We start from the raw sequence: 13,531 nt of genomic DNA on the forward strand, positions 1-13,531 counted from the left end.
TGGGGAAAAAACAGAGACGGCACGGACGAATAATTGATGTTTATTTCAAACCGATATGCAGGTTACACAATGCGCACGGCATCGACTCAGTAGGATGTAGGACCACCACGAGCGGCGATGCACGCAGAAACACGTCGAGGTACAGAGTCAATAAGAGTGCGGATGGTGTCCTGAGGGATGGTTCTCCATTCTCTGTCAACCATTTGCCACAGTTGGTCGTCCGTACGAGGCTGGGGCAGAGTTTGCAAACGGCGTCCAATGAGATCCCACACGTGTTCGATTGGTGAGAGATCCGGAGAGTACGCTGGCCACGGAAGCATCTGTACACCTCGTAGAGCCTGTTGGGAGATGCGAGCAATGTGTGGGCGGGCATTATCCTGCTTAAACAGAGCATTGGGCAGCCCCTGAAGGTACGGGAGTGCCACCGGCCGCAGCACATGCTGCACGTAGCGGTGGGCATTTAACGTGCCTTGAATACGCACTAGAGGTGACGTGGAATCATACGCAATAGCGCCCCAAACCATGTTGCCGCGTTGTCTAGCGGTAGGGCGCTCCACAGTTACTGCCGGATTTGACCTTTCTCCACGCCGACGCCACACTCGTCTGCGGTGACTATCACTGACAGAACAGAAGCGTGACTCATCGGAGAACACGACGTTCCGCCATTCCCTCATCCAAGTCGCTCTAGCCCGGCACCATGCCAGGCGTGCACGTCTATGCTGTGGAGTCAATGGTAGTCTTCTGAGCGGACGCCGGGAGTGCAGGCCTCCTTCAACCAATCGACGGGAAATTGTTATGGTCGATATTGGAACAGCCAGGGTGTCTTGCACATGCTGAAGAATGGCGGTTGACGTGGCGTGCGGGGCTGCCACCGCTTGGCGGCGGATGCGCCGATCCTCGCGTGCTGACGTCACTCGGGCTGCGCCTGGACCCCTCGCACGTACCACATGTCCCTGCGCCAACCATCTTCGCCACAGGCGCTGCACCGTGGACACATCCCTATGGGTATCGGCTGCGATTTGACGAAGCGACCAACCTGCCCTTCTCAGCCCGATCACCATACCCCTCGTAAAGTCGTCTGTCTGCTGGAAATGCCTCCGTTGACGGCGGCCTGGCATTCTTAGCTATACACGTGTCCTGTGGCACACGACAACACGTTCTACAATGACTGTCGGCTGAGAAATCACGGTACGAAGTGGGCCATTCGCCAACGCCGTGTCCCATTTATCGTTCGCTACGTGCGCAGCACAGCGGCGCATTTCACATCATGAGCATACCTCAGTGACGTCAGTCTACCCTGCAATTGGCATAAAGTTCTGACCACTCCTTCTTGGTGTTGCATTTGCTCTGTCAGTCAGTGTAAATAGCCTAGGCGTCACCGAGCCAGAAAGTGCTATTACTTATCAGTCTGTACAAACCTACCGAATTGTACACACTGACTGGACCCATAAACAACATTATTACACAGTTCATAACTGAGACTGGTTGCGTAAGGAATAATAAATAAATAAATAAATAAATAAATAAAATAAATAAATAAATAAATAAATAAAGAATAAGTAGACGAGCAATGTAGTTGTTTTTACGTCCCACTAACTACTTTTACGATTTTCAGAGGCGCAGAAGAGCCGGACAGTTTTACCGTAGGAGTTCTTTTACGCGTCAATAAATCAACCGACACGAGAAGCGTATTCGAGTATTTCCAAAGGCAAACGGATTAATCGGAAAGCGAAGCCGCAAATTCGTGTTCAGAAAACGAGTACTGTACCAACCGAGCCGCTAAGCACGGCACAACATCACATCGTCTGTCTGTCTATTAGGTCATCAGCCCAGAGGCTGGTTGGATCCTCAAATAGCACCACCAAATGTTATGCGGTTATAAGGAAACCCCAAAAACCAATGGCAGCACCAAAATGAGGCCTACTAGGCAAGACGAGGAGTGAGGTAGTTTGCCACTGCTTTCCTCACTGGGTCAGAAAGTACTATTGCAGCACGACTGACCCTATGAGCAGCACCTTTCATAACACTCAGATGCACTAGTCATGCTCTGAATGTCATTACTCAGCACTACTCATACCCCAGCAACTTCCACTTTACTCTGGGCTGTATCAATAAGTTTATAATTTTAGAGCTTGTTATCATAAAACGATGAACTCTCAGAGCTAAGTACGTATATTATCGTAGTATTGAGTTCTTTGATACGAGGCTCGTATTTGTCTTGAAAGCATACTTAATCCACGACTGACCAGCAACGTCTACCATAGTTTCACCTAAGCCCTGTTAACCGACGCTATTCACGGTTCCTGTAGGACCTTCACAGCTACTGTAGCAGTCACGGGACATATCCTCGCTGTAATTTTTCTTTACAGGCAAACAACCTACGTCATGCCACAACATCGATGAGGGGTTGGACTTGTGAGAGACAGATTACTAAACAAATAATAATACAGCTGAGTATATAATGTCGAGTTGAAAATATATGATATATATACAGTATATTCTCGAGACTCGCATCCACTTCATTCCAGCCTATTCTTGGCTAAGCTTTACCAGAACATTTGTTTAGCAATGGGAGGTACGTAAATGAACGAGATTAACGTAACGTTTAAAGAAACCCACTTTGGGCAATATCCCAGCAAACAATGGTTTTTTTAAAATCAAAAACTTGTAGCTTTATGTGATTGTCGATATTAAATCAAGCTGCGAAACCTCCAGTTTTACGTGGAATCCGAATCACAGGGAGGTGAATTATTTAAAAATCTTAATGCGGACTGGCTGGAATTCGAACCGGGCTGCCTTCGTGAGAAACCAGACACAGTACCACACGATTGTCAGATTCCCGCTCTCTTGAAATCTATAGGAATTAAAGGAATGTAATGTATCATTGAATAATAATAATAATAATAATAATAATAATAATAATAATAATAATAATAATAATAATAATAATTGTATCGGCTGGTACACCTCTACGCCGCCTATTTAAATTTTCCGCCTTAAAGTACTCCTCTACAGGAGAAACTGTGAACTTAAAACTGGATCTACTTAAACTTTTGCTCTGAAGATGTCACTGTGTTAATTTCGACGTGTTTTTGTTTACTATTTATCAAGAAGTTTGGACATTGTCTCATAGATGTCTCTACTAAAAAACTATGATCATGTACCCTGGTGCGAAGTGAGGGAACTTTCTTGAAGATATTTTGTACTCAGTTTTCTTATTACTAAATTTCGTTCTTTCATTTGTGGGTTGGCAATATTAATCTTTTCCTTCCGCCAGTTTTGAAGTTAGCCAATCAATTATTTCTGTGATTAATTTTTGACCAATCGTGTCTTTCTCCTTCGATTTTGTGTGTAACTGTGTACTGTAGCCAATAAACGCCTGTGGGTGTGTCTTAATTATTCATAAAAGGTCTCGAATTTTCCCCGAGTGAATAAAAACTGCTGATTTTCTTGTCTCTCGGCCACTTCATCAACTTATAACCTAGTGTATGGACATGTAGCAGGAGGCGGGAAGCACCTCTTTCATCAGGCAGCAGCTCTTCAATAAGGTTATGGCCCTTGAACATCTTTATTTTCTTGCTAGCTCAGCAGTTTAACCCTCGGGAAAGGTCCGAATCCCTTTAACATGTAAACTATCTTTTCGACATGTAAATTTAGCCGTTTGATGTAAAAACTTCATTAAAATCTGTAACTGCAATTCGGGGATAGAGAGTGCTTTACCCTCTCGAGCTTCCCTTCATATTGATTGGAGGTGACTAAGTTTTCTTCCTTTCTGTAATGTCTTAAAATTTTCTTATACGAGTCACATCCATAGTTTGGGAATAGCCCCTGTTTCATCGGACTAGTGCCTCGTAGGTTTTAAAAAGGTTTCATGTAGGAGTCTAAGTACACGCCTCCATTCATCTTGGTATTTTGGGCCATTTACTTAGCCTGTTCTTTTCTGCTAAGGCCTTGCTATTTTCGAAAATATAACCTTTAATGAAATTTTAATTCATATCTCGGCTTTGTAGTTAGACCCATTCACCCCGGCACCTTCTTTCACCTCTGCTAATCCACCAAACCACGGTAATAATAATAATAATAATAATGATAATAATAATCAATGGACGACTCGTATAAATCCGCAATAGCAAAGTAAAACTAGAAGTGTGAGCGATTTCAAAATAATTATCGAATATATATATAAGGACAGAGTAGAACGACTTATTTGTGGTGTATTTCTTTAGTACTTCTGAACAATAACCTATAGCCAAATTTAGGTTTTCAATTAATTAATGCATTTATTTATTTATTTAGTCAATTAATTAGAACTGTAATACTTACGCTAAATCCATGACAGTCCATGTAATTCTGCTGTATGGTGTGGATAATTCGCAGTAGTACGTCAATTCATTGCCAGTAACACTGCAAATAATACTACTTGAATGTAGTAATAAATATTGTTTAAGTACCTAATTTAAAGAAGCCTGCCTTCCAAACGCAGTAAATAATAATAATAATAATAATAATAATAATAATAATAATAATAATAATAATAATAATAATAATAATAATGCTTTTTACCCCCACTAACTATTTTTACGGTTTTTGGAAACGGCGAGGTACCGAAATGTGTGTCCCGCGGGAGATCTTCGCTAAATCTACTGACACAGAGTTGACGTATTTCAGCACCTTTGAATACCACCGGACTGAACCGGGGTCGAACATGACAACTTGGGCTTAGAAAGTCCATGCCTTAACCGTCTGAGCCATTCAGCACGTCCATAGTAAACAGAATAACGTCGCTGCGCCTAGAAATGCCATTATGTGATAATATTTCAGCTTACAACTCTGACCAGAAAGTCTCTGTCATATTCTCATAAGGTTCAGTATTGCATGAACCATACCAACGAATTTCCAGTCTGAGAAGCATGTGTTGCGGGTCAGTATTTATCCCCTCAACATCGTCATATAGCGGTAGTTCGAGGTGCAACCACGGTAAGTAGGCCCTACTGGAGTTCCTTGATGCTACCACTAAAAGTGTCCTATGTGCGGTTTACAACCTTTATCATCAGAGTATAGGAAGTTTAGAGGTTGTAATATGCGCATCAAACGTTCTCCCAGTGAGGCAGAACCGTAAAGCGTTATATTACTGTTACTGAGGTCTTAGCCGACCCGAGCCTTGACAGACACTGGCGTACTGGAATTTTATTCTGAAAGCGGTATTCTGAAGGTATCGGTCAATATATTGGCACTGGATATCACATTACGTATTGTTAAACTCCAGCCGGATACAACGGATTTTGATCCGGAACCTTGAGCCTAAGGAATAAACTCTTAATACCAGGGAAGATCGGAAAGTAACGCTCAATAATTTGTTTGCCAAAAGGTTTAATATGTACCTACCAAAACCAAAGAAATCGCAAATTAACTTACACCTTTGACCTACTTTTCTACATTGTCACCATCGTGGTACCAGTTTCAATATGCCCTGTTCGTAGAAGTCCGTTTGGTTGGAGTATAACCGTATGCGGACTGCTGTAGGGGTTTGACGACGCTGGAAAAGATAAGGACTAGGACGATAGTGGTCCTGGTTTTATTAAGATGCAGCCCCATTATTTGCCTGATGTAAAAAGGAAACTACAGGGCTGTCAACCCCAGCATGTCCAAAATGGAATCTTATATGAGTAAGTGCATTTATTGAAATAAGTTTTACAAGAACATATTCTGAAGCCATTTTCTGTATTGCTATTGATAAAGTTGAAATAAACAACTGAGTTCAACAGGAAGCAAATAAATACTATCCACTACGCAGATGCCGCCATTTATTTGTTCTTTTGTAGTGTATGGTTTTTACTGGCGGCAATGTCAGAAGGCTTAATCGCCTCGCCAGTTTTATAGCTGCCCTTTCCGGTACACCCAGTGGGGGGTGAGCTACATGTACAGCCGTCTGTGTGTGTAGGCGTAATTGTACGGGCTAGGAATGGGGAGGCAGCGGCCGCAGCTTTGAGAAAGTTACCATCATCCCTGAGTTGAAACGGGGAAAGATGAAAAAACATTTCGATGATGGCTGACGATGGATTTGAAACAACCTGTCTCCGGAGTACAGGGCTAGTAGCCATAACAGGCTGTGCCACAACACACTGAGTTAACTTGCTCGGTACACGACACCGTGATTAGAAGAAAAGCCCTTACACTAAAGGCCTGATGGGCCTTGGCGTACCAAGCGACCGCTGCTGAGCCCGAAGGCCTGAAGATTACGAAACGACGCATGGTCACTGCGAAATTAATCTCGACTTTCCTAGGCCGGGGTCACAATTTACGGACAGATAGCTTCTCAATTCTTTATCTCACGCTGGCATAGTGGACCTTGAACCAACTCTCAGGTCTACGTAAAAATCACTAACCTGGCAGGAATACTGGAGTCTCCGGGAGAGAGGCTTGTATGCTAGCAGTAGACCACGGGGCCGGCCGATGACACAGTGATAATTTTTGATAATTTAAGGGACCTGAGATTCCTTCTGAATAGCATCAACGAAGTAAGGAAGGAGATCAGTTTGAAAATAAATACGTATAAAATTAAATGGTAATCACTAATCACGAACGGTGTTATTACATGGAAAGGATGCCGTAACTCAAGTTAAGATGCTGCCTAACACAGAAATGGGATATCGATCATCATATTCATAGTATTTGCCCCGCGATGGGTCAGGGTCTGCTGTTTTGGAAGCCAATATCCACTTGTTTCTATTGGATGCATTGTTTGGAACAAGATAAATATAGCTCATGTCTTCTTGAAAGCAATCAAGTAAGCGTTTCTTGGCCCGGCCATGTGGCCGACTTTCAGATGATGTGATGTCAAGTGCCGTCTGTACAATAGATGACATTCTTTACGCATTACGTGTCCATTCCACCGAAGTCAGGTCTTACGCATCTTGTCTGCAATCGGGGCAACCCCTGATTTTCCGGATTTCTATGCCGGTAACATAATCTAGCCGAGTCAGGCCAAGTGACCAGCGAAGCATATGCATCTCCAAGTCATGAAGTGCTTGTTCGTGTTTGAATGTTGCTGGCCAGCATTCAGAAACATACAGAGCGACTGGGCGAACAGCAGTCCCGTAAACCTTGGACTTTATGTGGATTGTTATCCGGTGATCTCAGAGAACACCAGTAGTTTGTCGGCCAATAGAGTGCGTTTCTGAAATCAAACCATCTTTTGTATAACCACGACCTCTGATTCGTTACTGGATGGCGTGTCGTGAAGTGTTTAGTATTAACATTGCTGGCTTACGGCATTGAACGATGGATACTAAAGGCATTGTCAATAAACAGACTGTACCCCATTGAAATTTGGATGCATCGGAGAATGTTAAAAATCCTATGGAGTGGACACGTCACCAACAAGGAGGTGCTAGCCCTATCAAAACGAAGGAAATCAGCATATTTCAATAACATAGCCCGAAATGGTAAATACAAACTTATACAACTGATCGTAGAAGGTGAGATACAAAGGAAACGAGGACGTAAGTAGAGCAGACATGGAACCTTTGTTAGTCGTTCTACACCCACCTCTTGGCAACTTTGATGCAGGGAACACCAAACAGCGAAACATACTTCTTCACGGTCGCCAATCTTCTGTCAGCAGTTAGCACCAGAGAAAAACACGAGACCTCCCACACTTTTACGGCAGAATTTCCTTCCTGACGCCAACCATATGTGGGAAGGTGTAATCAATTTTGCATGTGCCTGTATACCTAAAAGAATGTTTAGAATATTGTGGTATTACGCAAGTTGTGTGATAGAGCGTTGTAGGTGGCAGTGACCATTGTACACACATAAGTAATTCAATTCCTTGTTTACATTACTGCGGATGTCGCTGCCTACGGTCTGTGTTGAGAATGGGGTGAACTATGCCATTTTAAGTGAAGATTGGTGGTAACATATATAGTGCAGTACGAGATACAGCTAGTATTTGCGTTTTATGTGCGTTCGGTAATTCCTAGTTTGACCAAGCCAGAATTTAAGCTTTGATTCAGTAATATCACACATCGTAGGGGCCACTCGAAGTGGAGTACCAAAAACATGGAGTAGCTACCGTGAGATCAATAATGTGACTGACAGACCAATAGAAGTTCGACCGAGGGTGACAACCCCTCGCCAAGATCGGTATATGCGCCGAGCAGCGCAGAGGAAACCAGCTTCGAATGCTGAACAATTATGAGGTGAGTTCTTGAGGGCAACCTGGGTCCGTGTTTCTGCACCAACTATACGGAATCAGCTGCATAGTAGCCAGTTAATGTACTATACTATCCGATTCGACGTGTTCCACCAGTACAGGAACGGCGAACCTTTTCCGACTACTGCGTCAATTAACATCGTATCTATTATTTTATATTGTATAGTATCCCATCAGCTATTTTCCTTTAAAAATCATCATAAAGCTCCTTCCTTTGACTTATTTTATGTATTAGATTGCATTGCACATAAATACATTCAAGTGAATGTTTCATGATTTTATTTTGCAAACACTGAGAATTACATTTTAAAAACAAATACATTTAAAGGATAAAATACATTTTTGCTTTAACCTAATGAAAATGAAAATCCGCAGCCTGTTTTCAGTCATCCGACCGGGTTAGGTATAGAATAAATGAACCCTCCATCTAGTGGCGAGATAGAAATTGTGCCGGCTGCCGAATCTTGTCGCACTCATCTGGGGCAATGATTGATGACTAACAGATAAAATGATAATGGGCAGTGTTGCTGGAATGAAGGAGGACAAGACAACAGGAGTACCGGGAGGAAAAACCTGTCCCACATCCGCTTTGTCCAGCACAAATCTCACAAGAAGTGACCGGGATTTGAAATACGGAACTCAGTACTGAGAGGCCAACGCGCTGCCGCTTGAGACAAAGAGGCTCCGCTTTAACCGAATAAGATTTGTTAAAAATATGGCCATAGTATTAATTCTAACATTCTTCTTTATTGAAATATTTTAGCATGTTGTGTGGTGTTCCACACAAATCGGGTTTGCGTGTTACTTAGTGGCACGAGTGTCATAGGTTCAACATCCCAGCACTGGTGAATCGTCATCGTGTTAAGAGGAGAAGATGGACCATCCTACATCTTAATTGGTGGTTGGCCTAATGTCTTGTTTGCGGATGAAGGACGGGCATACTTTGGCCAGATACACGATATCAAAGGGTGTGGAAATATAGAGTGTGTGATGGAAAGTGCCAGCATGTTCGAGAGGTGAATGCATTTGGAGATAGCAATGTAATGTTTTCTACTGGGTTTATCTATGGCAGTCGTACACCTTTGATACCAATTCCAGGGACACTAACTCCTCAGTGGCACACCTATGAAATTCTTCAATGTCTTCTCTAAACCTTTAGAGGTGAATATAGTGCCGAATTAATTTTCGTGGACGACAATGTTCACCTCAAGCGAGGTGCATCAATATGGAACTTCATGAAAGAGGCGTGTACAGTATCAGCCATATGATGTGACCAGCTAAAGCCCCGGACATGAACTGTATTGAATATGCATGGGATAGGTCACCCATCCAAGTACTGACCACGCCCAATGTTGTTTAAATGAGCTAAAACACATGAATGGACCAGCTAATACACCGGACATGAACTATATTGACCATGCATGGGATAGGTTTAAAACTGCTGTTTATGATCGTCCCCAACCTCCACGGGCATTCCCAGACTTAATTAGTATTGCTCAGATAGAATCGGAATTTATTCTTTAGGATGACGTCGATGTAGTGATTGCAAGCATGCCACATCGCCTCAGAAATCTGAACAATGCCAACGTAGTGAATACACGACATAATGAAGAAGGAGCAACATTCCCATGAAAACACACACACACACGCACGCACTCACACACACACACACACACACATTATACCCTTTTCATTATTACCGTTTATTTGCGTTACATATTGGAAGAAAAACTTTTTAAGTTTTTAAAAGTTAACATTTCCAAGTTGTGTGTCTCTTTGCTGCAATCAGCAACATTCTGTAAATTTATTATTGCATTACATCCTTGAAATTCTAAACTTCTTTTGCGATGTGTATAATGATTTGTAGTGTGTTGTGTGCAGTTAAAGAGGTTTTTAGTGGAACAAGCACGAACATCCAGTCCCGGAGACAAAGAAGTTAATCAAACACGGCTAAAATCCGTGATCCGTCCAGGAATAGATCCAGCGATCCTCCGAACACAAGCCCGCAACACTCACCTCTGTCAAGGAACTGAAGAGGTTATTGAAGAACATACACATGCTTAAACAGACTACACTATATTAACCAGATGTGTTCTGACATGAATAAAGGAAGGTGAAAGCACTCACAATATTACTTTGTTCTTCCTGTGAGTTGAAAGATGGATGCAATTTTCTTGACACAGTTTTCAAGAGTGATATGTTAATGTAATTCTGTGCCAGTTACCACACTCCATTCTCAATATGTTTGCAGTGGTGATAAATTGAAATAGAAGACAGCATTTGACTAAATCATATCTTATACCTACTCTGTTATATGGAATATATTCTCTTGGTTCGTTGACTTTCTAGATACAAAGGACAGTGGCAAGTGCTCACCTTTTCACTGCGAGTGCCTCAGGTCTATGTTTTAATGAATATCTACAGAATGTGAAACAACCTGAGATACCAAGCGTCGTAAGTAAAGTCTACACTATGTAGGCCACACGTATACAGATGTAGGACACGGTGATCATTGGGAACAGCCAAAGTCAGAATTTATCAGAAATATACATTCTTATATTAATGATTATACAGTTAGATTCAATCTACCGCAGCGAAAATAGGAAGATCTATTTCCTTGTCATTCCCTCCTAACGTCGGATGGTTTGTACTGAGGTTATCAATTATTTGTTGATTGCACTAATGAAAGTCAACGGCCATACCATGTTCAATACGCCGGTTCTCGTCCGACCACCGCAGTTAAGCAACATTGGGCGTGCTCAGTACTTGGATGGGGGACCGCTTGGGAACACCACGTACCCTTGGCTCAATTCTCTTTTAGGGCTACGTGACGGAGGCGGTAAAAACGTGCGCGGCTCGCCCGGAACGACGTAGGTTCGATTCCCGGTCAGAAAGTCATAAAATTTACAAATCGAGATTTCCACTTCCGGAGGTGCATACGACCCTGAGGTTCATATACAAAACATGAGTACCATGTTAAATCCTGGGTTTAATGGAGTCCAGATGTAGAGCTTACCACTCTACCCCACCAAGTGTCCAGGTTACAGAGTGTTGAAGCCTTGACCTTCCACCATTCCCAGGACCTTCATGGCCTGTACGGAGATGACTTTGACTTTTACTAAAGAAAACTATATCGAAAAATTTCTTGTTCTTAAAATTGAAAAATGACTTTTATCATTTCAGTAATATCCAGTGTACACACACGTTGAGTCGTCAGTCCGAAGTATGGAGGAATTCCTTTGGAGTTATATTAACAGCTGTCATGCAGTAAACCCAGGTTTTATTGAAGGGTTTTCTACAGAAATGAGGAGTGAGATACTTTACCTGTCGCTTACCTCATTGAGTGAAAGGTCCCATTAAAAACTCTCTAAAACCCACTTAAAACATATGCAAAAAATTGATCTTACAAGCCATGAATTCAGATCATTAATCACAGGGACTGGCTCCATAAGGAATGGTGTTAATAGCCTCACTCATACTTCAGTCACCTTTCAAATTTTATGACGCAAATGAAGCAAAGAGATCAATGAGAGTATCAAACATTCTTATCTCGTGGTAGGAGACACTGTAAACACTAACTCGCCGGAGATCGTTCGAGATTATTTTTAATCGATTTTTCTTCATCTTACGCCTGGTCAGTGAAGCCTTAACTCACGCAATAAAGTAACTTATTTCTGTTACTTTTTCCAAAATGAAAAAAAATTCAGCGTGATAAAAATTATCATAGCAGATAGGCTGGGAATACAACCTGGAAGTTGGTGGAGAAGGTTGTTCTGAAGGAGCAATATTCAACATTCGTTCGACACCCCTCATATGGAAACTATGCTACGGGAAAATAAAAACCAGGAAAATACTCTATGATAATTGCCTACTCTTCCCTGTGAACCTGTTATTTTGTCTGAGTCTGCAGAGATCTGGAGAAACTTCTGAATGGCATGGACATAGTCTTGGAAAAGGAGTACACGATGAAAATATGAGAAAATATGCAGAAAATATTAGATTATGAAATGAAGTCTTAAAGGAAGCAGATGAGTATTGTTACTTGGGTAGTAAAGAGGACATAAACTACAGACTAACACAAGTAAGGAAAGCCTTTATTAAGAAATGAAATTCGCTCACTTCGAACATTGATATACGAATTAGAAAAACGTTTTCTAAGACTTTCGTCTGGAGCGTGGCATTTTATGGAAGCGAAGAATGATAGCTGCCTCAGAAAGAAAGAGAATAGAAGATTTGTAACTGTAGTGTTACAGAAGAATGCTGAAGGTGAGATGGGTAGATTGAATCATAAATGAGGAGATGCTGAATCAAACTGGTGAGAGAAGACAGACTTGGCGAAATTTGAGCAGAAGATACAGAATGATAGGGCACATCTTAAGACACTCAGAACTTATTCGGTTAGTTTTGAGGGAAGCATAGGTGGTAAAAACGACAGGGGTAGACCAAGGCATGAATATGACAAACAAATTGGAGTAGATGTAGTATGTAGAAGTTACGTTTAAATGAAAAGTTTAGCAGAAGATAGGGAGGCATGAAGGCCCGCATCAAACAAGTCTATGCACTGACACCCCACGCAAAAACAATCGCCAACCTTCTGAGGATACGTTACCAAAACAAGATGAAGAAGACGAAGAAGAACTTGTACCTGGGCTATATGTAGCAGCTGTTTGGTATCCATCCAGCCTTCGGGTTGATTACTCAGCCCGCAAACAGTGGTCTGTAATTCAATGAAATCAGGCAACGTAACGCCATTACTTGAGATCACCCCAAGCGAATTCACTCCTGATAAAGTCAGAGGGCAGAGCTGTATACTCGCTTTAAGGACAATGCTTGTACTCAGTCTTCGTTCTGGGGATTTTAAGGCCATTTTCAATGAGAATATTAAGGGAAAACTACATTTACAATTTCATGTTATTCCTGCTCAACTGGTCCCGAAATCGAGGACGACAATTAACTGTACTGAGAATTGAATCAGAAGCCTTGTATATACAGCAGCAGCTTGGAATGCTTAGGTTTAGAAAAAGTGCATTAGAATGATGATAGTTAAAGAAAGTATTTTTGAGGGGAAAAGAACAGAACTAACTCAACTCTTGGCCATCATGGCACTCTTCTATTCATATGCACGTCACATTAAAGTCGGTACAAATTATGGTAAGAATTTTACAGAATTAGAATAAATTTCCATTAACGGCTATCACACATAAGCGAATGCACATTTGAGACGATATTCAATATATCTGCAACTATTTAAGAGATTTGAATAAAATTTAGCCCATAAGAATATTGTTGTGGAATAATTTTTATAGTGCAAGAATT

At 41.8% G+C, this 13,531-nt stretch overlaps 1 pseudogene; it reads left to right on the forward strand.

Annotated features, from left to right (window-relative positions):
• The first annotated feature begins 10,903 nt into the window (after positions 1-10,903).
• Positions 10,904-11,022, forward strand: LOC136873002 (5S ribosomal RNA; annotated as a pseudogene).
• Positions 11,023-13,531: the final 2,509 nt, after the last annotated feature.

Source organism: Anabrus simplex, chromosome 4 (genome assembly GCF_040414725.1).
Source record: "Anabrus simplex isolate iqAnaSimp1 chromosome 4, ASM4041472v1, whole genome shotgun sequence".
Taxonomy (NCBI): Eukaryota; Metazoa; Arthropoda; class Insecta; order Orthoptera; family Tettigoniidae; genus Anabrus; species Anabrus simplex.